This window comes from Schistocerca nitens, chromosome 6 (genome assembly GCF_023898315.1).
Source record: "Schistocerca nitens isolate TAMUIC-IGC-003100 chromosome 6, iqSchNite1.1, whole genome shotgun sequence".
NCBI lineage: Eukaryota > Metazoa > Arthropoda > Insecta > Orthoptera > Acrididae > Schistocerca > Schistocerca nitens.
In genome coordinates, this window is record NC_064619.1 from 713,581,665 (window position 1) to 713,608,475 (window position 26,811).

Consider the following 26,811-nt stretch of genomic DNA (forward strand, 5'->3'; position numbering starts at 1 on the left):
TTCTGTTGCCGACAACAGTTAACCAGTTTCAACTGAACCGTGATATACATAGGCACAACCCTAGCACAAAAATAATTTTCATTTAGATGTCGCTTCCTTGTCCAGGGGTTCTGAATGGAGCTATGTATTCTGGTGGTAATATATTCAAGAAGCTGCCACCTAACATGAAACAAGGTATTGGGAATCCAAACCAATTCAAAAGAAAAGTATAAGTAATTAGCCACTCTGTCTACAAATTATCCAAATTTCTGGATGCGAGGATTTAAAATGTCTGCCAGCTATGTGGCAAGTTGCAAAACAAGTACTAGTACCGTAAATAGAACTTAGTATTTGTAGATCACAAATATTTCTTTGAAAAATGCAATTATAATCAAATCAATGTTAAGATACTAATAGCAGATAGACAGTGGGTATATAATAAAACTAAGGAGGCAGCAGCTGTTTTTAAAGTAGCAGCTTTTTTATTAATTTATGTGATTAAACTTAGATGGCATATTCATGAATAGCTTCAAGCAATGTTGTGATAGTTTACTGTCAGTACAGTTTACAGATTAAGTTTCTCTGATGTCTCATGTTAATGCAGATCTTCACACATTCCACTTCCCTGAAGAGTGTCCTTCTTGATAGGAAGTACATGACACAAAGAACGAATGAGTGAGCTATACCCACTTTTGAGCTAGGTGAGCAGTATATATCCAGCACAGGTTTTTCTCCCTAGGAGCTGTATTTGAAAGGCTGCTGCTTCAGTAAGAAGTTGTACACAGTTAAGTATGTGATATGCTGTACAACCTGTCATATACACGTTAACACCAAGATGGCGCCGAATGAAACTTTGTTGTGTAACGATGTCTCAGTTTCCTTAAAATGTGATAGTGATGTGTGTAAAATCTGCGTAAAAAGGTAAAGAGAGGTATCCTATGCATCGAATGCAGGTCGTGGTATCACGATAAATGTGTTAAAGTGAATCTAAAATATATAAAAGCCGAACATGACTGGTCATGCCGTCAGTGAGTTGTGAGTCTTACGAAAACCGAGGTAATGGACACGATAAAATCAAAAGAAAAAATAATAAGTGTGCTTAGAGATGATTTAATGACTATAAATACGAAATATGAATAACTTCGGCAGAAATATCAAGATCGGGAGTATGTTAGTTCCGTACAAACGTCAAAAAATAACGAGGAAAAGTGTTCGATATGCAACAAATTCTGTGTGTATTATGACAGTACATGTATGCCATGTTATATTATCGCAAATGTAGACGCAAAAAAAAACCTGGTAACAGGAAAATGTTATAATCAGGCATCTCATCCAGCAAGTACTTCGACTCATTCGTGGGAGATGGTGAACTCTGATACAACATGCTATTGCAAGAAACGTGTTGTAAAAGGTATAATGTGCTTAAATTGTAAAACGGTTTTTCATTATTCGTGTGTTAATGTCAGTCCTAAAAGGAAACTATGGTTCTGCAATAACTGTTTCAAAGGCGACTTAGGCCAAAAACCTAATATGAGAAACACCAAAGACGAAGTTATCAGTGCTCTACTGGAAGAGTTTTCAGTTATAAAACATCACGAACACGAACAGTATGAAAAAGAAGCAAAGAGGCTTAGCGTTTTACCTCAAGATACTGTAACTTCTGTTGTTTATGTTTGTAGAAAGTGCGGGAAAAATACAAACAGTGGTGTAACCTGTTGCGAGTGCGAAAGAAAACATGTCTAAAACTCCCGACCATGTTCCAAAACTTTACATTTTAGGCGATAGCCACAGCCGCGGTATTGTTTCACGCATAAATAAAGCTTCAAATGTGAAATCGATGAGCTTTGTAAAGCCTGGGGCGCCCCTCTCAGAAATAAGAAAACTAGATTCTTCTGAAGAAATAAAAAAGCTGTCTTCGAAAGATTTTGATGTCCTCTTTGGTGGATCTAATGACATTTATCAAAATGATACATCTAAAGCCTGCTGCGAATTAAACAAGTGTTTATCTGAACTAAGTCATACAAACGTTATCCTCGTAAATATACCACAAAGGTACGACTTGATGTCCTGATCGTGTGTAAACAAGGAAATTAGTGCCGCCAATGAACTTTTTTCCAGTATATGCAAACAATATAGAAATGTTTCTGTCGTTAATATTAATACCATTGGACGCAGATCCCACACTACTCACGGTGTAAGTAGGCTGTTTATGTTTTCTTATTGACAACGTTACGTAGCGCTCTGTATGAAAATCACTGGCTGTGCTGTGTGCAGTCTGTGACTAGTTTGCATTGTTGTCTGCCATTGTAGCGATGGGCAGCTGGATGTGAGCAGCGCGTAGCGTTGCGCAGTTGGAGGTGAGCCGCCAGCAGTGGTGGATGTGGGGAGAGAGATGGCGGAGTTTTGAAATTTGTAATACTGGATATCATGAAGTGCTATATATATTATGACTATTAAGGTAAATACATTGTTTGTTCTCTATCAAAATCTTTCATTTGCTAACTATGCCTAGCAGTAGTTAGTGCATTCAGTAGTTTGAATATTTTATTTAGCTGGCAGTAGTGGCGCTCGCTGTATTGCAGTAGTTCGAGTAACGAAGATTTTTGGTGAGGTAAGTGATTTGTGAAAGGTATAGCTTAATGTTAGTCAGGGCCATTCTTTTGTAGGGATTTTTGAAAGTCAGATTGCGTTGCGCTAGAAATATTGTGTTTCAGTTTAAGCATAGTCTTGTATAATTTTTCTGAAGGGGACGTTTCATATGTCGACTCGAAGCCGAGGATACCTCACTGGAATCTTCTGATTTTTCTTGTAGTTTGTGTAATTAGTGTAGCTTTTGTTTATTGCTAGCGCGTAATTATAGAGAGAATTTCCTTTGTAGTTGTAGTTTTTCATTGTTGTACACAGTTGTGGCATGCATGTAGAGTTGCACCAAGTATTTCGCAGCTGCGCTTGCAATTAACTAGATATTATTTTGAATGCTATGTTAATGTGTTTTGTTATTTGGCTCTTCAAATTGTGCTTTTCTGTGTTGTCGTGTGAAATAGTGTGACAATAATGGCGTGTGAAAAACTTAATACTAGGCTTCAAAGTAAACTGAGAAATGACAGTGAAGACGAAAGCAGTGTGTTAGCGCCGCAGAGTAATGAATTAACTAATGTTCAAAGTAGTAACTTGGTAATTGTGCATAGGGAAATGGAGCGGGCGGCAAATAATGGTGTAGACAGTGAAACAGGTAGTGAACAGGGAAGCATTATCGATCGATCGGTCGGTCGGCAACAGCTCGCCTCAGGAATCCGAAATGACAGGACACAGTTTCGGAAATACTGTAGATTCAGGTTTTGGGTCCTCACCGTTTTCTCAAATAAGTCAAGACACATTTTCTGCTTGTCAAAATGTGAATGTTGCCGGTGCAAATTCACTGCCGAAAAGCACTGAGGAACATGTTTCAGACACCAGTGCACTGTTATTACAGTTAATGCAACAAATAGGACAAAGGCTTCAAAAGTTAGACACAATGGAACAACACCAGAGACAAACACAGCAACAGTTAGACACAATGGAACAAAATCTTCAAAAGTTAGACACCATGCTTGAACAAACACGTGAAGATTTAACTACTGAGTTACATAACATCGAATCGAAATGTCAAAAAGTCTGTAATGACGTAAAAACACAAATTTGTGAGCATTTCCAACCTATTTTTTCGCGTCATGAAAATGCAATACAGAATCATGAAGCAGCCATAAAAGAACTGCAAACTATTGTTCATGAAAATCACGACAAATTGCAAGCTAAAATTGACTCAGGTGCATCTACCGATTCGGTTACGCAACTTGCAAAAACTCAAGAAAAACTTAAAGGACACAGTAGATACGATTTCAACACAAATGGACACTCTGAAACTTGGTTCAGAAAAACACACTGAGGAAATAAGTACACTATCGGAGAAAGTAGCCGAACTTTCGGATCAGTGCACTAACTTATCTGCAAAGGTAGATGATGATCTGAATGACAAGACCTGTAGCCATCACTGACACACAAGAGTATGAACAAATTAAGAAATTCAAACAAAATCAGAATCAAATTAATACGCAATACAAAAGAGAAATCCGGGAAGTACAAGATCAGTTGGCACAATTAATACAAAAATTTCATATTTCAGAGGACACTCGCGCTCCAACACGGGAAGAGGAACTTAGAAATACGGAAAAGCTACAAAATAATAACACAGGGTATTTCGGAAATTATGAAAGAAATTGGCAAGGTGCACCGAATTTTGAGATGGAACCGCCGACACGACGTAACAATGACCGATATGCGACTCGCCGACATGATGATTTTGACTATAAGCTGTTCATTACTACACGTAAATTCAAAACATTTAAGAATTCTGGCAACGACATTCATCCACAAGCATGGCTCCATCAATTCTCTCATTGTTTTCCTCCCAACTGGTCATTAGAACACAGATTAGAATTTATGTGTGGCTACTTAGAGAATGAACCAGCTGTAAGAATGTGATCGGTCATTCACGATTGTCACAGTGAAGGAGAATTTTACCATGCCTTCCTCTCAGCATATTGGTCTCAAGCTACACAAGACCAAGTAAAACATAGAATCATAATGATGAAACATTTCGAACAATCTAAATTTTCCAGTCTTGTGAAATATTTTGAAGACATGTTGCACAAGAATCAGTATCTGTCAAACCCATACAGCCCCTCAGAACGCATCCGCATTTGCTTAATCAAATTACCTGAACATTTACGACATATTATTTTGGCAGGACGTTGCAAAGACGACATTGAAGCTTTTCAGGGACTCCTACAAGAATTAGAAATTGACACAGACAGTCGCGGGATGCGAAAACAGGAAAACAATCACTACAGGTCACATCCGTCACAATTCCGTAACGACAGAAACAATAGCTGTACATGACAAGTCTATTCTTACAACGCAAATCGTGACCAAAATAGACACCACCCATATGACAACCACTGGCAGAGTAATAACAGTTACAGAGAAAGATCGCATTTCCGTAGTAATGAATATGACAGAGATTACCATAGAAACAGACAATATGGGAACAAAAACAATTATTATCAAGGGAGACAGAATAACGTCAGACGCAACAGTTCAGCGCGCAGTTACGATTCCGGGAGAAATTCTCCACCACATGACCGACAAACAAGAAACTATGTAAACTACCGACAAAACGACAGACCTGAATTCCACCAGAACTGGTGGGATTCAAACAGAGCAGGGCACTCTCGACAAGGTGAATTTGTAGAAGTTAGGTCTCCTAATCCCAATAACGATGCATGCCAACAAAGAGATAGCAGACAACGACCCGCACTGCAGGCAGCCACGTGCGCCGGCTGGCTCAGAGAAAAATAACATAGACGCTAACATTGAGAAAAATTCCAGTATTCTTTACCGACGTATACCGTATGATAATTGTGTTCAAGTTGTAACTCTGTGTACTAGGAAGAGTAAAGGTTTACACCACATTTCACATGTAAAACCGTTTATTGAGAGATAATTAGTTTTTTAATTTAGTCTTTGCTATAAAATTTTTCACTTCACGTTACTAGTACTCTTTGGAAGACTTAGAATCTGTTAACGTGCAACAATGTTTGAAGTTAAATATCCAAGAGAACATATTTAAACAGAAATTACGAATGCATTGTTATGGTGAACAGACGACTCAGTGTTATTGTGTGTGTATATCTTGCTTGTTAGTTGCACGATTAAGTAATGACTATAAGGCTCACATACTTAGAACATTTACCAGTGCTGCTAATGAGATTTTAATGCAACATTTTGGTTTACTTGAAAATACATTCTGGATTTAAAGTACTTTCTGTGAAATACCAGATGACACGGTGGTTAGTTTATGTGACAGCTACACGATTTTATCACGACGCTACTAATGAGTGACAATTTACAGTGTTGCTTTTGCGGTGTATCTGTTTTATATCTGCATAGTTTTTCTGAATTCTTCTGTAAAGTAAAACATGTTTTAGTAGTAACTTTTGTGCTATAGCTACAAGGAGACAGCCTTTTCCGTAGGACAACAATATGTTACAGCACAGTACTTTCCTCATCACGGCAATAAGCGTAATAACTAAGATATCTATATGCAAAGCATTTCACTTTTGTGTATCATGAGGTAAGTACATTGACTTCTGCAGAACTTAGCTTTCGGAGGACGATACCTACGACACTTCCACAGAGATTACCTTACAACAAGACGCACAGTTTAGCGTTACAGTACACGTATTTGAGTGATTAATTTTGTACTTAAAACATTTATTTTTAAAGATATTTGAAGTACAAGATACGAAGGTTTTCCATGATACATTTCATTCCATTGCTGTAATCTGTAACACCTGAGGGTATAATTACATTAATCCTCAGGGGGGGTACACACCTACTTTGTGTACCATGTGTTTGGCAAGCACAAGGAGCCCTAGCTAATATGGTATTTGCTTATACAACTTTACACATCGATACCATATTTCTCTGACACAGAATTACACGGCTATCTGATCATTTAACTGACAGAGACAACAATTTTTTTTCTACATCAGTGACATGTTTACGCAATTACACAGTTGGGTAACTTCACACTTACGAAATTGTATTTTGTCTGTAGTTTGTGAACTGTTCATATTTTTATGGAACCATTGTGATACTATGGGAGCTTTGAATGATGTATTTGGTATGGGATCATGATTCTTAAAGTACGTTTGAGGTAGATGACACTATTGAAATGAGCAGAGAATTTTTTTTAGGTTTTGACATTATTGCAGAAAGCTACGACGTTTTTGAGATTTGGCTGAGTTTTTATGATGTTAATATTACGACGACGATGTGTATTATGCTGTTGAGGAATGTTTATTATGATATGTATTTATTATGATGAAATATTGAAGAAGTGTCGACAAATATGTATATGTGTAATAAGGTAAGGAATAATGGGTAGTGGTTAGGGACTCTGACTTGTGAAAAAGGATGTTGGAAACCAAGAATCGTACTTTAAGAGTTATGAAATGTGTGTAAATGCATGAATGTATCACAATGCCGGCGAAAATTTTTGGACACTCATATTTATAAGATTTTGTTTCTACAGATTTGTAACGCAAATATTTCGACCTGTGAAATTTTATTCGTATCAAACAGTCACTGTAGCGCAAACTGTTGTCGTAAATATTTCGTTAAAGAAGGTAAAGCACTGTAAGCACCCAGCTGTACCACCTGCCTGGAAAAAAGCCATTAGTGTATGCCTTTCAGAGGCACAGGTGAAAAAAAAATGGAGGCCATTATCCTCGCTATTGACATTCCTTTGTAAAAAGCATCGCAAATACGAGACGCTCAAACTTGAAAACATATGATTATACTGTGGAGCTCTTAATTTATGATATTTACTAAAATGCCCAATGAAACGATGAGAAACATTTCACGGCTATTGTCTTGCTAGTTGAGAGAAATGCCATATGGCTTGCTTTATGTATTTATTAACTCATTTTGTTTAATATCTAGTTTCTAGCTGCACTTCAGTGTTGGTTAAAATAAAATTTTATAGATGTACTAATATAAATATTTTCTGTCTACAGATCGAGTAAATAACAATTTTTTTCAAAAAAAATGATGGAGCACAAAAAGACATTTACCTTCACAGGAACTGCATTCATAATTTTCTTTTCAAGTACTTGGTAATTTATTTTGTAGAATAAGTTGTGGTGCACCACTTTAATGACATAGATATTAAGATGTGAATAGACATTTCCCTTGTCTGCATTGTTGTCTTTACTGCAATATTTTTCTGCTTGAGCTTTGTCATGTTTAGATATAATTTATTGCATTTGCTTCTGCTGTTTGCCAGGCATAGTACTATTAAATTTCACTTTACATTACTCTGTTAAGCCAGTTTTACTACTGATTTATTTTTCTTGTTTGCTGGTCATTGCGTAATATTAGTTGTAATATTGCTGCTTGCTTGGCCAATTTGAATATTTTGTCATTGCTGTTTGTGTTAATTTTTTGTACTGCTGCATTGCCTCGTCCCTTAGTTTAGCATTTGAGCTCAGTACATTTAAGTTAGAGGGGATGGACTATATAAGAGAATGTGTTGCGATGAATTGGAAGAAATGCATTGAGAAGTTATACGAAAAAAGTACAGAAAGCAGGTATAGATAAGACCTTTTGGGAATAATGATGAACGAAGGGAGATCTCCAAGAAAAAAAGGTTTTGTTTGCAAAATACTGCAGTACCAAATGTTACACTGAAAACAAACCCTGCCCTTTCTTCTTGTGTTAGTCTGCTATGTGTTTGTGTACTCTTGTATATTTGTGTTTTTCCTGTCTTTATGTGTTTAGCTGACATGAGTTATGTTGTAGAATTTTTCTAATACTATGTTATTTACTTTGTAAAGATGGTTAGACATTATTTATCTGTTCTGTTTTGTTGCTCATATGTGAAGTTGATATTTCAAAAGTTATTCTGATCTTTATGTATGTACTTAGGTCATAATTCTTGTAACACTGATGTGCATGTTTATTTCTATTCTTTTGTAAAGCCTGTTTTACTACAAATGTTATCTGTACTATTATGTTCTTTAATGATGTATTATGTACCTTTGTTATTGTATTCTTGTGTTATAAAATTGTAATTGACACCAGTTCATCAAATTAAGTAACTTGTAAATTACATTTCACTGCACACGTTTCTTTTGGTCATAGTATATGGACAATATGTGAGAAGTAGGGACTGTTAGTGTTTGCACGTGTGTTAATAATTCAGCAAGGGACTGGATAACAGCATTGCTGGTTCTAAGGACAATTCCAAAAACTGTGTGAGTGCACAAGTGGTGGTTTATGGACTTGCTATATTGTCCGCAAGACTCTTCGATGGTGATTGTGCACCTGCACAGTCACAGCAGATGGCTGCTGGCCATCTCTACTAGGACTACAGCGAGTCTACACCTTTGATGATCCATGAATACCATTATTTCTACAAGGACTGCAGTGGGTCTGCACCTCTGGTGGCCCACCAATACCACAATCTCTACCAGGGCTACAGTGGGTCTGCACCTTTGATGACTCACCAATACCATACTCTCTACCAGAACTACAGTGGGTCTGCTCTTTGATGACCTACCTATCAATATTCTTCAAAACTTCGACTGATATCTTTGTTATTGTAATTATGAAAAATTTTATCAAATCATTATTGGCCACTGCCCAAAACAATTTGTAAAATTTTTTGTGGGGAGCATGGGGCTATGTAAGTAGGCTGTTTATGTTTTCTTATTGGCAACGTTACGTAGCGCTCTGTATGAAAATCACTGGCTGTGCTGTGTGCAGTCTGTGGGTAGTTTGCATTGTTGTCTGCCATTGTAGCGTTGGGCAGCTGGATGTTAACAGCACGTAGCGTTGCGCAGTTAGAGGTGAGCCGCCAGCAGTGGTGATGTGAGGAGAGAGATGGCGGAGTTTTGAAATTTGTAATACTGGATATCATGAAGTGCTATATATATATTATGACTATTAAGGTAAATACATTGTTTGTTCTCTATCAAAATCTTTCATTTGCTAACTATGCCTAGCAGTAGTTAGTGCCTTCAGTAGTTTGAATATTTTATTTAGCTGGCAGTAGTGGCGCTCGCTGTATTGCAGTAGTTCGAGTAACGAAGATTTTTGGTGAGGTAAGTGATTTGTGAAAGGTATAGGTTAATGTTAGTCAGGGCCATTCTTTTGTAGGGATTTTTGAAAGTCAGATTGCGTTGCGCTAGAAATATTGTTTCAGTTTAAGCATAGTCTTGTATAATTGTTCAAAGGGGACGTTTTAACGGGCTGCACTTAAATGGCCTTGGAAAGCAACTTGTTACATTAAAGCTAATGGAAATTATTCAACAACATCATCAGTGGTACCTGTATCATCATCACAGAAAGTATCTCTAGGAGTGACTAATGCAGAATCAGATACAGTAACAGAAAATGCAGCAGAAGTACCTAAAGAAGCAATACTAACAGAAGTAGAATCAACAGCAGCATCAGAAGAACCACGTTCAGTAACAGCAGAAGTAACTCCTCCAGCATTAGAACCAGCTCCTACAGCAGTAACACCATCTACCTCACCAGCAGTAGCAGCACAAACTACTTCACCAGCAATAGCAGAAGAAACACTATCAGCAACAGCAGAAGCAACTCCTCCAGCAGTAGAAACCATTTCTATAGCAGCAGCACCATCTCCCACACCAGCAGCAGCAGCAGAACCAACTCCTTTACCAGTAATAGCAGAAACAACTCCTCCACCAGCAGCAACTAAACCAACTTCACCAACAGCAGAAACAGTACCAGCTCCTCCTCCATCACCTTCAAGTGTAGCAGAAAAGAATAGACCAGTCACAGTAAGTAAAGTATCATCTTTGTCTCATGATGAAGTGATACCAAATGATTTGGGAAAACATGTTCCTATAAAACTTATGGACAGTAAAGTGAAACAAACTTCCAACCGTGTTTCAAACAGACCCAAAAAATTACCAAAGAGAAATGAAGATTTTTTATGGTTTATCCCAAGGAAGTCCAACCGCCACCTAACATAGATTCCAGGACTGAAAAAAACAATTAAATGTTCTCCATTGCCCCATAATACTGTACTCCTCCCCTCCTGTGACAGTAACTCTATCTTATTTCTGCACTTAAATGTCAGGTCTCTGAAAAATAAAGCTGATGAGCTTGGTATACTATTAAAAAGTAACAAAAGAATGATTTTATGTATAAACAAACATTGGTTAAAGGAAGAGGATATAAAACTGTATGTACCATCAGGTTTCAGATTAGCTACATACTTCTGCAGACCCAGTGAATCCTATGGGGGCTCATCCATATATATTAGCAATGATCTAGACTTAAATTTTTCTGTTCTTGAAGTTAGTGACCTATGCATTAAAGTTGTTTTTGAAGCAGCTGCTTTTATTATACCTAGTATACAGCTCATAACTGTGTCTTTATATCACACTCCTGAAAGTAATGTAGAACAATTTATAGAACGCTTAGAAAAACTTGTGATCAGTATACAAAAATATACTAAACACAAAATTTTAATCTTTGGGGATCTAAACATAGACATTAGGAAAATGACAGCCAGAAATGTTAATTTAGTAAACATGTTAAGATCCTATAATCTCTTTTGTGCTAATGAAAGTCCTACAAGGCACTCCTCCTGTCTTGACAATCTAATAACAAATGTATACAAATGTGATTTTGAGCTAGGCTTATTTAATGTCGATTACCTGTCAGACCATAGAGGTATATGGGTGCAACTAATTGCTAAAAAACCAAAAGAAGATGAGGAACAAACTCAGTGTGTCAGACTATCTACAGATACAAATATTAGCAAGTATAGAGAAGAACTTAAGTCTATAGATTGGAATACTGTTATACATTCCTCCAGAAATGTTGATGAGGCCTTCAGCACATTCCTCAAAATCATTTCTGACATCTTCCACGCATGCTGTCCACTGGTTAAAAAACAAAAAAAGTTAGGAAACCTAGCCACTCAACTTTACAGAAGTGGTTTTCACCCCAATTACAAAAACTGAGACTATTGGTAATTACTTGTCACGATAAGGTCAAAAAGGAAACTTACAAAAACCTGAAAAGAAAATATAGATCTGAAATTAAAATAGCCAAGTGTAAGGCAAATGGTGATTTCATTAAAAAAAAATCACACAATAAATGTAAGACTGCATGGAAAGTAATAAAAGCAGAGCTAGGTATGGATATAAACTACAAAGACAACACAAATGCTGCTAACGTCACTGCTGATGATTTCAATCACTTTTTTGTCAACTCTGTCAATCTTAGCCTTCCAACCCACAGCAACCAGAATTCCAATTCAACATACACATCTATTTCTCACCCCATATCTGGCAGAAATTTTCAACAAAACATTACAAACATAGTGTCAGCTTGTAAATGGCGAGAAGTACAAGTAACTGATATAATTAAAGCAACCTCTAAATTAGGATACTCTAGATCTGAAGATGTGTATGGCCTGTCAAACTATGTAATTAAAAAAGTTGTCGATCTCATAACATATCCTCTTTGCATACTGATAAACTGGATGCTCTCGAGTGGACAATTTCCAGAATGTCTCAAAAAAACAGTTGTCATACCATTATACAAAAAGGGTGACAAGTCCTGTATCAATAATTATAGACCAATTTCACTTGTGCCTATTCTCTCAAAAAAAAAAAAAAACACAGAACATTGCATACTGCAGCAAATATGCATACACCTATCAGACAATAATATATTAAATGATTCTCAGTATGGATTCAGGTCAAACTTATCAAGTCAAAGCAGTTGAAAACCTTATCTCTTTTGTACTAAGCGCATTTGAGTCAGAATTATCTGTTGAAGCCATTCTAATTGACTTGAGTAAGGCTTTCGACTCAGTTAACCCCAAATTATTATTAGATAAACTGTGTTGCTATGGAATCAAACACTTGGAACTCTCACTAATTCAATCATACCTCAGCAATAGAAGACAAATAGTAAAGCATAATGACCAACAGTCACAGACTAAGTATAAAACGAGGTGTTCCTCAGGGCTCAGTGCTTGGCCCTCTACTATTTATATTGTTTGTAAATGACTTTCCGAATAACTTACCCTGTAAATCTATCCTCTATGCTGATGACACAACATTAGCTAATTCTGGAAAGGATATAAACATATTGAAGGAGGAAAGTGAAGAGTGTCTCAAAATATCTAATATCTGGTTTAAAGCTAATGACTTATCTATGAACCATGAAAAGACTGTCAAGATAATCTTCAGTTTATCAAACAGTAACATGGAGTTATCATCTGTTAAACTACTAGGAATACACATTGACTCAAAATTAACTTGGGACACACATACAGATTATGTATGTCGAAAGCTATCACGAGTTATCTACCTACTAGCCAAACTACACACATGTGTTACACAAGATTTATTGCTTCAGTCATACTATGCCTTCTTTCATTGCCATCTACAATATGGCATTCTTTTATGGGGTAACTCTCCAGGAGCCAAAAAAATTTTCACTTGGCAGAAGAAAGCAATTAGACGTTTTTACGGAATCACTGACAACAAGACCTCATGTAGACCTTATTTTAGAGACTTAAAAATTCTCACGGTCCCATCTCTTTACATATATTGTTGCCTATTAAACATAAAAGAAAACTTAAACCACTACACTATAAGGAAATCAGTTCATCAACACAATACTCGACAAACAAATATGACTGATATACCCACAACCAGGCTTAAGAAAACCCTATCTAGCTATGAATACATAGGCATAAAATTATTCAACACTTTACCCGTACAGGCTCAATTGGTTTCAATGGATATTTTAAAACTAAATCCAAAGTGTGGATGAAGAAAAATACTTTCTACAGTGTAGAAGAATTTCAGAATAGTTGTAAAGATGATCTAATTTATTGATAAACTAAGGCTTACTGTTATGTATAGTTATGGATGTAGAGGCAGCTAGCTATAAGCTAATAGGGTACAATACTGTCTTTTTTTCCATGTAATATTTTTGTTATATGAAACATAATGTACAAATAGCTATAATACTTCTGACAACATTGATTGCATGTTAATGCTGATAAATTATGGCTTACTGTTATGTATGGATCTAGGTGTAGAGGCTGTTGTAAGCTAATAGTTTACAACATTGTTATATTTTTACTATATAATATTTTGGTATGTAAAACATAATGTACAAATAGCTGTAACTCTTCTGACGACATTGATTGCATGTTAGTGCTGGAAGATGGATAAAATAAATAAATAAATAAACTGGAAACGAAATACAAAGAGACAGAGCAAGATCATCGTCTAGCACAAGACATAGTTAACTGTGTACAACTTCTTACTGAAGCAGCAGCCTTTCAAATACAGTCGTTCTGCGCAAAAAACGTGGCGTGTGCCAGGGGAAAAAAAAAAAAAAAAAAAAAAAAAAGGGGGGCGAGTACAGTTCCGGCGATACCGCTATCAAATATATTCACAGCACTAGACGAAGATTGTGATAAGACAATGAACAATGACGAACAAAAATCAGTGACAAAACTTTTAATCGAGAGCACAGTCAAGAAAACATCTAATACGAAAAACAAACCAGTGAACATCAAACGACGAGTTGTTGTACTTGGTGATAGCCACGCCAAGAAAATTGCTCACTTAATGAGCTATCTAAGAATGATGCCGTCATAATCACGGTTGGAAGTAATGATGTATACAGAAATGAGGCTAAACATGCGAGCCAGTGTTTAAAAACTACATTACCGTACTTGATCTGAAAGTTCCGAACATCATAGTTACTAGCTTGCCTCACAGATACGACCTGCAAGACAATTCCATTGTAAATCTGGAGCTTGCAAAAGTAAACAGACAGTTCTACAAAATATGCAAGTCCCACCAAAATGTAACATTTTTTGATCTTCCTGATGCAAGAGATTTGTTTATGAAACATGGACTACATTATAATAACGCTGGCAAGTCATACGTTGGTGAAATGCTAGCGAAATTAATACAAAAAGATGACGACGATGCAAGAAAACCAACTGCCATGCAACCAGTTTCAACCAAGGAAATGGAAAAACAGGAAAACAATTTAAAAATCACACACATAGTCGAAGCCACAGCGCCAGCTCAAACAGGAACATCACGTCCAGAAGATGAGGCGGTGCCAGAACCAGCCTCAGAAGATACAGCAGAGATTGAAATTATCGTCAAGAAAACTGTACCTACTCATCATCCAGATGCTGACACACAGGGAAACTGATGAAAGGGGCCAATTCTTTCCGAATGTGGCCCATTACAACGAATCCAGAACAAGCAGTCAACACTCAGGTGGACGTTCCATTACTTTCTAGTCAAATTAGTTTTAAAGACCCTCTACCTAATAACATATGCAGTAGTAATTTCATTATGCCCTTAAACATCAGAGATCTGTCTGAAGGAATGATCAGGAAGCTTTATGATATAGAAATTTTGCTAGAAAACGTTAAACAATCTGTGAAAGTAATATGCCGTAGTGAACAATGGCTAAAATCTGAAAATAAAAGTCTCCTGAATAAACTTACAGGTTATAAACTGGCTATCAGCTTTTGTAGGACCAATGGGTATGGACGCTCTTGCATACTAGTTCATTCCACGGTAGACTATGATATCAGAGAGAATTTTAGCCATCTGAATGAAGGTCCATTTGAAAGTTGTTGTATAGAACTTAAAGAGTATAACATATTAATTATCAGCATATATCGCACCCCTGGGTACCATATAAGCTTTGTATTTTTAGGTACGTTTGATACATTGCTACATAAATTAAAAAGTGAGAAACTGTACAAGAAAGCGGTTATATGTGCTGACTTCAACATAGATGTAAGGACTGATGACAAATTTTCTTCGCACTTAAAGAACCTAGTAGCCACAAATGGGCTAAATCTCAATTTTGATCCGTATACAAGAATTACAGCAACCTCTGCAACATGTATTGACAATATTGTTAAGTACTTATAATTACTATGTAAAAGAAAAGTTTCTTCTAGATTTAGGAGTATCAGACCATAAAGCGCCATTTGTATCACTACCGAAGCAAAATTCAGTCTGCACAACAAAAAGATGTAGGAATTTCAGTCAAGAAAATATGGAAGTATTTTGCAAAAAGCTAAGCCAAAACCAAGTGGACAGTCAGCAAATACACTTCCACAAGTGACAATTACAGTAACTTTTTAACTGAATTCTTGGGTATATTCAATGAATGCTCCCCTTTTGTAACAGTGAGGACCAGGTCCCAAAAAAGTAGATGCTGGGTAACAAAAGGAATTAGAGTGTCTAGTGCTACTAAGAGGAAACTGCATATGGAGGCAAAAGTAAATCGGAGCCCTCAATTTCTTAACTATGTAAGCACAGATAAAAAATAAATAAAAAATAAAAAAAGACAATAGTTAAACTAGCAAAACGTACTGTGAATAATAACTTCATTTCAAATGCAAAAAACAAATCAAAAGCTGTTTGGTCTGTTATAAGAAGCGAAGTTGGCAGTGAGGCACAGAGAAAATGCCCTTCTAAAATAGTGATAAATGGTAGAGCTGTTACAGAACCCAGTGCCATTTGTGAACCATTCAATGACTTTTTCATAAACTGTAACAAATTTGGTGACTGTTCACCACCAAAAACAAAGCCCAATATGACAGACCGCAATTGCCCATGTTTTAAGTTTTCTCATCTATCCATCTCAGATGTCATCAAAATCATAATGTCCCCTAAAAAATTCAAAATCTGCGGGGTGGGATGAGATCCCCACTGAAATAATAAAAATAGTCCGTCACAGTATTGCATATCCACTCTCTTTCATAATCAACCAATCTTCTGATGAGGGATGTTTCCAAGATCAATTAAAATATGCAGAAGTTCAGCCCATACGTAAAAAAGGCAAACAAGATGAATTGGGCAACTATAGGCCAATCTCACTGTTACCAATTTTCTCAAAAAAATTTGAAAGAGCTGCAAGTGATCAAATTGAAAATCACAATTCATCTAACAGCATTATCTTAGGCAATCAATATGGTTACAGAAAAGGTCACAGCACAATCCATACAATAAATGAATTAGTCACAAAAGTCAGCAGATGTCTTGATGATAGAATGTGTGTGTGTGTCAGCCATCATTTGTGACCTGTCCAAAGCCTTCAACACAGTAAATCATGACCTGCTTCTCCAAAAATTGGCATGGTATGGTTTTCAAGGCAAATCTCTTAGCTGGATGTCATCATACTTGACTGTCATAGTAGGAGGAGAGGTGATACTCCTACGTGGCGCGGATAGGGAAGTCTCCACTGGTTTACAAAAATAGCTCTCGCAGACCAAACACACCCTCTGCAGTTAATAACCGCAGTAGTAAATCTGAGCTTGCTCCAACTAAGGTTGACAATCTTCGAAAGTCAAAAAAGGAAAGGTCTTTTAGGAAAAAAATTCCACCGTCCTCCTAAAAACGCCAGGAGAAGGCTACATCTGATTTGGTGGATAGTCAACTAGAAGACAGCAACGAATCGGAGCATTTGCAACCATCAAAATGCACACTAAAACACAAAAAGATCAATTATATAGCAACACACAACATAAACCGGAAAACTCGAGGAGCTCACAGACGAACTAAATAAACAAAAAAATTTAATAACAGGGATCCAAGAAATGAGAAAGACCACAGAGGACCCATTCGAATCACAAGGATACAGAATTTATAATGGGAAACCAGGGCCTAGGGCAATGAAACAATGTCCCCAGTTTGGAACAGGGTTTTTAGTAAACATAACAATAATAGATTCAGTAACGGATTTCCAAGCAGTATCACCAAGAATTGTGACTCTAAGCTTTAAAACAATGAATAAAACCTATACAATAATAAATACTCACGCCCCAACAAATGAAAAAAAAATGTCTAACAGAAACAAAGGAAGAGATAGATAAATTTTGGGACCTTTTAGAACAAACTGTGAACAGAGGAAGTAAAAAGAATGTAAAAATCTTATTGGGAGATTTCAATGCTCAGTTGGGAAAAGAAAGGAAATATAAAGATATACCTGGAAAATGGAGTCCACATAAATTTACGAACAAAAAAGGTCAAAGACTTGTAGAACTCTGCAGAGAACACAACCTTATATCTAAATCAACATACTTTAAGAGGAAGCCAAGTAAACTTAAAACATGGAAACATCCAGACTGGAGGAAGGGGGAGTGGCAACTAGACCATGTGTGTTAAAATGGTTCAAATGGCTCTGAGCATTATGGTCATCAGTCCCCAGACCATGTCTGTATGGACAAAAATTTTCATCCACAATGTTAAAGTACTGAGAGGAGCAGACACAGGCTCAGACCATTATATAGTTAAAATTAAAATCAAATTCACTCTGTTAAAGAAGAGGACCAGAAAAACTAATAAAATAAAAAGGAGGTTTGACCCACATCAGCTAATTAAAAGTAATAAATACCAACAAATAACACAAACCATCAAATTAACATATGATCTAGAGCAACTAGTGCCTAATCTTAAAAAGGAAGCAGAGAATCTAGCTTCCTTGAACCCACGAAGAAACATGCATGGTGGACATCAGAATGTGACAAATTCCATGAAGATAGACACCAAGCATGGTTAAAGTTTCAAACACATAAAACTGAAGAAAATGCGATTAACCTAAAAAAATGAAAGAAAAAAATTCACACAAAATATTAGAAGAATCAAGAGAGGATTCCATAAAGATATTATAAACTCTATAGAAGGTAATTACCATAAAACCAACTCCAGGAACTACCATAAAATCTTTGGGAAACAACTTCAACAATATGAGGCCCCTACACTAATGCTGAAAGATGATGGAAGAATGACACACAGTAACAAGGAAAATGCAGAAAACATGGCAAAAGCATTTAACAAACTTCTGAATTGCGAGGAACCCAAAGAACCCTTACAAATCAACGTAAATACCCCAATAAAAACCAAACCTAAAAAACTAGACCCTTCAACTTTCCAAGAAGTAGAAAAAATTCTTAAAGAACAAAAAAATTATAAGGCATGTGGAGAAGATCAGGTTTCTGTTGAAATGTGGAAAAATGCAAGTGACACAGTCAAGACCTCCTTATACATGGCTCTAACAAAAATTTGGGTAACAGAACGATTCCCAGAACATTGGACCACAGCTATCAACCACCCACAACACAAAAAGGGAGATAAGAGCAACCCAGACAACTACAGAGGAATCTCTCTCCTAGATTGCACATACAAAATTCTATCCAAGATCCAATATGAAAGAATCAAGGAGCAACTAGAACAGGAGTTAGGGGAATATCAGGGAGCTTTCAGACCATGGAGGAGCTGTGCAGAGCAGATAATTAGTTTAAAATTGATTATGGCATACCACAAGAAACGGAACAAACCTCTGGCAATAACATTTGTAGATTTTAAGATGGCATATGACTGTCTCCACAGACCTTCAGTATTAAAAATTTTTAAACATCTAGAACTCCATCCAAAACTAATTAAAATAATACAACTCACTCTAACCAACACCAAATCAAAAGTGAAGTTTGGAGTAGAAATTTCAGAACCATTCCTCATAAAAACAGGCTTAAGACAAGATGACTGCCTATCACCATTACTGTTCAACTGTGCACTGGAATACATAATGAGAGAATGGTACAAGGACAATCCAAAGATGATACGAATTGGAAATGCAAAAGATGATATTAGCTTAAACTGCTTGGGATTCGCTGATGATCTTGCTCTCCTAGCCAACACCGTCCAAGAAGCCAGGCAGCAAGTGAAATCACTACAAGAAATAGCAGAGAAAATAGGCCTTACAATATCATTTGAAAAAATGGAGATTATGCTAACTGATCCACCACTTGCAAACAAAATTACAATAGGAGAACAGGAAACCAAAATTGTTGATATATTTAAATATTTAGGCGAAATAATAACATACAAACTAAATGAGAAGCCATCGTGGCAGAATAGAATAAAAAACTGAACTATGCAAATTACATTACCAAAACTACATACAACAAAAAGCCTATCTATAGATGTAAAATTAAAACACTATAAAACAGTTACACAACCAGAAATAACGTATGCAGCTGAAACTATCTTCAAAACAACTAATACAGTAGAAATTGACAGAATACTAAAAATAGAAAGAAGAATAATTAGGATATGTATAAATAAACAGTATAAAATAAATGGACATTGGAGAATAGCATCAAATGAAACAGTTTATAAGAAAATAGAACCAGTCATGAGCACAATCAGGAAGAAACGCATATCATTCTTTGGGCATCTGATGAGAACTCCAGAAAACAGAATTAGTGAAAAAATAATACAAAAATTGTGGAATAGCAAGAGCGACATTTAAATGGACCACAGAAATTAAGGAAGATATAAAAGAACTCCAAATTACAGTAGATGACCGAAAAAACAAGACAGAGCAAACCAGAATACTGCAAGACCCGCAAACCAGACTACCAATGAAATCAATAAAAGGAGAACAGGAAGAGTGGTCTCAGATGAAGAATGAAAGAAAATATCTGAAAGAACGAAGAGCAAAACCCCTCTCATATAAGAAGAGACTCTAATAATTATATTACCTAAATATCATATTAAGTTATTGTTAAGCCAAACTGTATCCCTGTGTAACAACTTGTTTACAACTTTGTATTTTTGTCTAGAGTGGTCCAATGAAGGCCATAAAATAAATAATAATAATAATAACTTGGCAAACAGAAAACAAAGAGTACTTATTAACATCAACAGCAAGAAATTTCTCTCTGGCTGGAAACACACTTAATTAGATGTTCCACAAGGTTCAATATTAGGGCCACTACTTTTTCTGTATTATATTAATGATATGCCATGTCATGTCCAGTTTAATACTATCCTCTATGCAGATGACTCAACAGCTGTTGTCTGTTGTAAAAATGAGGTAGACCTAATTCGTCATACTGAACAAACACTTGGGGAAGTGGAGGCATGGGTCAAAAACAGTAACTTGACATTAAATTTTACAAAAACCGAAACTGTTCATTTCACCACAAAACAATCTGCACAGTCTATAAGTGAAATAAGGTATATGGACAAAAAATTAGAGACTGCAGACTGTGTCAAATTCCTTGGTGTATTAGTCAATAAAAACCTGTTATGGAGTCACCATGTGGACAACATACTGGGTCAACTGAATAGCCTTATATATATTATGAATATCTTGTATAGTATTACTGATTTAGCTGTAAGAAAAACTGTATATAATGCATATTTTGTTTCAGTCATAGGGTATAGTATAATTTTCTGGGGGTCTGAAAAAACAAATTTACTTAGAGCTTTTAGACTACTACTCATTCGAGCAATGGTGGGAGCAAAACCAAAGCAACATTGTAAACCTTTATTTGTAAAACTAGATCTAATGAGCATTCCAAGCATATACATCTATGAAACTCTAACTTTGACGAAAAGAAACCCACAACTTTTTGAGGGCAACTTCTTCTTGCACCAATATGATACTAGATATAGAACAAGCTACATGTTACCTATCCACCGTTTAAAATCATACGAAAAAAACCCATACTATATGGACATGAAATTTGTAAATAAAATATGGAAAGATATGGATGACCCAAATGTAAAAGGTACCAAAAGATACCTGGAAAAATATCTGAAAAATAAATGTGACTATAGTGTAGAAGATTTCGTGAATGGCAACAATGCATTGTAATTGTAATTAAAATACCTCTTTGAAGATGTTACACCATATATATTATTAGTTTATTGTCTATTTTTAGCATTATTATATATAGTGTAAAACTGACGAGTCACCTATGTCACAATCTTTGATTATATAAGGCATGTTATGTGATAATAAACATTGAATTGAATGTAATCCACTTCTACAATAATGTGCCATTTTTATATCCTTTTAGATTATACACCATTTTTTATTTTCAAAATACATTCTAATATATCTTGTACACACCAACCTTGCCTTATTCTGGCTAGCATTTCAACATACAATTTTCTCCTGATAATGAATCAAGAGCCTCAAAAAGTTGTCTTCACTATGTTACGTTACTCAACACGTTTGTAAAGTAGATTAATCCTGTAAGGTTGTAAAACAGAGCCAAGTGAGAGAGCTGCAGCGAGTTTAAGCAACGATGTCCAACCCTGCAGCAAATGCAACTATGGGTTGCACATGTATTCAGATAAACTGTGCCTCTAACTCCAAAAGGTGGCAAAATGTTCACGATAGCAATCTGTCACATCACGCAAACATTCTACTGAAACTTCATTAAGTGCAGCAGCATCTTCCTCACGACATCCAATTCACTGGCTTTGGCCATTCTAACCAAAGTATCACAACCAACTTCTTTCCACAGGTAATTTAGGGGGTGAATATGGAAGCTGTGACAATTTTACCAAATTTTCAGGAGCAAATTGAACAAATGTTTGGAAAAAAAAGAAAAACGAGTGGAATAGTATCAATTAGCATTGCACTACTGTTAGCACTTCCAGTAATTTTTTTCTAAATGTATAGTGCTTTGACACAGTAATGTTGCGTTGTTGATCCCACCAAACCTATATCTGAAGCTAAACAATGGTCTGAATGATTTTTAAGAACTTTGTGTGTCAGTAAATTTTTCCAGGAGTGTGTCTCTATAGGCGAATTCAAATAATCTGTGTTGAAACATTAAATCAGATTAGATATGGTGTAACCCAGACCAACAAAGTTTGTTTTCTCTGTTTACATATTTCAATTCACAGTGTCAGTTAATGTCTATATTTCCTTTGTGTCTTAATTAAATCAGATATTCCTTTAACTTGACTCTTACTGGTGTATCAGAGAATGCAATATTACAGTTTAAAATGAAAAACTCAGTTTCCAATTCAACATACAGATGAGTATAAGATTAGGTATATAAATATAGGGAAACTATAAAAATAAAATGTTGCTGAGTGACTATCTTTATCACTCTGAAAGTGACTTCAAAGCAGCTTAGAATCTCACAGAAAAGTTATGGGGAATTTGTTTAGGTGCTCAGTGTATTTCCATGTGGTGAAATATCGAATCCACTTAAGGATTACCACTCATGCAGATCTGTATAAATCAAAAGCACAATGACAGCATCTAATTTGCAAATATAATTGTTTTATATAGTCTAGAGGAAAATTTAGATGTGTAACATGACATGTTATGTGCAAGTGCAGTAGACCTACTACAAACAGATGTTATTTGCCTTCATCATGATTTTACCTGGGCTTTAATAACTGAAATCAAAATTGGCAAAGTCTACAATTTTTGAACATGTTGCTTACAAGGCATTTTCCATGTCTTTAGATAAATATAAGTGTGTACTAGAAATATACTTTCTGTGGAATGTTATTCAAAAGAACAAGTTTCCGAAACTAATAACACACACATATTTTGGATATGCAATAGATACATAAAGGTAATTCATAAAAATGGCAACTGAGTCTGTCATGGCAGCAAATATATGTGGTTATTGTACAAAGCTTTAAAACCATTCAGCAGTTTGCTGAGGACGACTGTATGGAAAATATTGACAGTTCAATAATTATTGTATCCTATTTGAGCACAAATGGACAAAATATTGTAAACTCATTCTTCAGCCGACTGTAAAATTCTTAAAAGTCATATCCCATGTATTGCCAAACTATGCATTAAATGTTATATCAGCCTAAGACACGGATATATTACGAACATAATGCTTGAAGTATGTGGAATAAAATCTCACAAGAACACCAGCAGATAGCAACTTTAATAAAGAAACGAAACGAACAATGAACTGTTTGCATCTGCTAAATGTTTATGTACAAAGAAATAGCCAACTCATTACAGCACGTTAAAGTGGAAATTTCACAAACTTAAGCCTTTTTAATTGCTGCACACGAAATTAAAGCCGACTCCTTCGGCAATTTTGTCACAGACATTTTATTTTGAGCAATAAAAACATCACAGTAGAAACTCATATTCGCTACACACGAAAGTTAATAAGAAAAATATTTATTTGAGAAACAAAACGGGAAAAAAAAGAGTGCAAACTTTCGTTAAGTCACTTAATCTTCTAGGATCTTTTTGGGCTGTACATTTTTAAACAACTCATAGTAAAAACCTGAAAAGAATCTGTGCAAACAGGCTGTAGTGCACTTTGCTGGTTTTGCTTACAGACACAAAGCAGGCGAGAGCGTGTTTTCTTGCGGGGAAGGCAACATAGTACACTCAAGTAAAACCAGGAGCGCTGGTGCACACGCCCCGCCTCCTGTCCGTGTGGAGGAGGAATGACGTGACCGGCCTATGGCCGTTGTGGAGGGGAGACTGCAAATTCCGTGTGAAACTTGAGTCTTGCTGATTGGCTTACTAAAGAGCATTGCAATCTCGGTTTCAATGCATTGGAAACTAACGACCGGTGTTTGGTGGAATTCAATTCTATAATTTCGTAATACGAAAATACACAGCGTACATGCTGCTTCATATCAAAGATATTTCCAAAAAGCATGTTTCTTTTTTTGGGCGGGGGTGGGACGTTCTACGTCATAGCTTAACCATTCAAAGGGTTGATACATTTTATGGTTCTGAGAGAAAATAATATATCATGTAACACGGTAAAAGTGTTTTCACCCGGTAGAAAGTTTTTTAATCTTGACATCTGGGAATTTTTTTTCTTTCTCCACGTTGACACCCTGTTCAACTATGAAAAATGGGACTGCTGGAAAATCAAAAGTAGAACCTTGTAATGAAACATTCCGACGCAGAGGGATACCATACTTTAAAGGCTGCGCCAAAGATTAAATTGAGAGGAATGTAGAATATAATATCTGTAATGTTCATGTTGGATTCTCTTTTCTTTCATGCTCCAAGGAGTAGTTAAGATACACTTTCGATTGTTACCTTGTAGGGGTGGACATAATTTTTGGTGTGTGCTGAAATGCAGCCATCTTGTTAGTATTCATAGTTTGTTTGATGAGCATAGCAAGTCTTATTGTCTTGTGAATAAAAAATAGTGAAAAGTATCTAAGTTTTACGAGAATTATTTTGAGCGACGTAGCATTGTATTCCTTTGTTTCCACAGTGAAGTGAACCGATGCTGACTTAGGAAGATACACACGGTCAACAAAGAGAGGAACATCGATGGCGACTAATGAATTAATATTGGGGCAGGAGAACAATTCTACGTCTAAGGTGAGAACTCTGAATAAATCAACAATGACGTAGAATTCAACGATTTTATTAATCGGAATTGTAAATTATTTTACAGGCAAATTTCACGCAGCACTGAATTTGACCTCATTCAATCCGGTCAATACAGTCTGTAAAAAAGCCTTTCAAAAGTTATAAAGTTAAAGTTCCATATCCATAATTGTTTCTCTTTTCAAAAATCAATAAATTCTTTTTTATTTATTTCGCCACAACCTATACAAATGTTTTGGAAAAAAGGATCTATTATTGATCACAGAGCCAATATTACCAAGGAGTGGTCGGTGGATGACATGGAACTATGGACACCACTAAGATATTTTGAACAGAATTTTGGAAATGACATGTGGCGTCTCATTGCTGAGCAGACAAACAAAGGCGCTTCAGGATAACCAGATTCCGTTAAATGCAACAGCTACAGAAATTAAACTCTGTGTGCACACATAACAGGTTGTATGAAACTACCAAGCCTGAGAATGTATTATCGCAGTAGACTGAGGGTCCCTGCAGTAACTACAATTCCAAGGAATCGTATGTTGATATTGAGGGAGCTACTTGCACTTTGTAAATAATCTGAGTGTTCCAGATGAACTCAAGAGAAATAACAAACTATGGAAAGTGCAACCAGTCCTTGACAGTATTAGGAAAAAAAGTCTCACACTGCCAGTTTCTAGCCACCTTTCGATAGATGAACGAATGATTCCTTTTCATGGCAAAACATCTCTTAGACAGTATGTCAAGAACAAGCCGGACAGTATGTTAAGAAAAAGCCAAATCCAGTCGGTCTGAACAATTTGGTGCTGACAACTTCTGATGGGCTGATACTTGTCTCTTTCATTTACTTCGCCCTCTGGACAATCAGAGCCAGATCTTGGTTTGGGAGGTTCCGTGGTAAAGAAACTGGTGAAGAGTAGGGTTCCCAGCGAGCTTGTGTACTTTGACCGATATTTCACGTCAATCACACTATTACAGTACCTGGTGGAAAGAAAAATATGTGCCGTAGAAACGATTTTAGTCAGCCGTATTCCATCTGCTCTCAAATCGAAACTCACTGCAGACAAGGAATTGATGGAGAGGGAGAGGTTCCTTCGACGAGTTCGTCAGAGAATATGGAAAAATTTCTGTTTTGAAATGGATCGATAATCGTTCTGTAACAGTAGCATCTGCATTCTCTGGTGCTTCTCCTACTAATTAGTGAAAAGAAGGGACAGAAAAGCAAGAGAGCTCATTGAAGTACCTCAACCCAAATGTATCAGTGTCTATAACAAATCAATGGGAGACGTGGATCTTTTTGACAGAATGATTTCCTACTATCGAATCTCCGCAAACACACGAAGAAGTGGCCTGTAACCATCTTCTTCCATTTTATTGACATGGCAATTGTGAACTCGTGGATTCAGTACAAAAATGATCAGCAGTCACTAGGTGTTGGAAAGAAATCAATCATGGATTTAGTAGGGTACAAGATTTACATCGGTGAATCACTAAGTTCGGCTGCAATTGCTGCGAGACAGGACATTTACTCTTAGACTCCGCATCTGAATTTCATGAAGAGGCCCCTACAAAACGTGCAAAAATAGTTCAAGTTACAAAGACTTTAGGAAAAGTGAGAGCAAACATTTACCTCTCCACCCAATTACAGACAAAAATAAATGGATGAGATGCCGAAACAAGGACTACAAAGCTAAAACCAAGTTCATATGCTCAGAATGCCAAGTATATTTGCATATAACTAGTGACAGAAAATGTTTGACTTTCAAAAATGAAATCGATTATGATGTACTACCACAATTTCAGAAATATCTGTGACAAAACTGTTTTCCTTGTGTCATAATTTTGTAACACTCTGTGAGTAATGTTTCTTAATGATAAATAAAAATATGTAAAACTTATACTTGTCCTCTTTCTTAGATGAGCACGTATTATCAATAGTTACTTTGAGTCCCAGTGTCCAGCTGGCTGGACATATGAAAATCTCTTCCCAGATGAACAGTAACACAAAATTACAATTACAAT

General features: G+C 36.1%; 1 long non-coding RNA gene across 2 annotated transcripts in view; it reads right to left on the reverse strand.

The window, feature by feature from the left end:
* LOC126263102 (uncharacterized) overlaps window positions 1-26,811 on the reverse strand; it is a 111,994-nt gene that overhangs the window by 33,754 nt on the left and 51,429 nt on the right. The gene's annotated exons all lie outside the window — the stretch shown is intronic.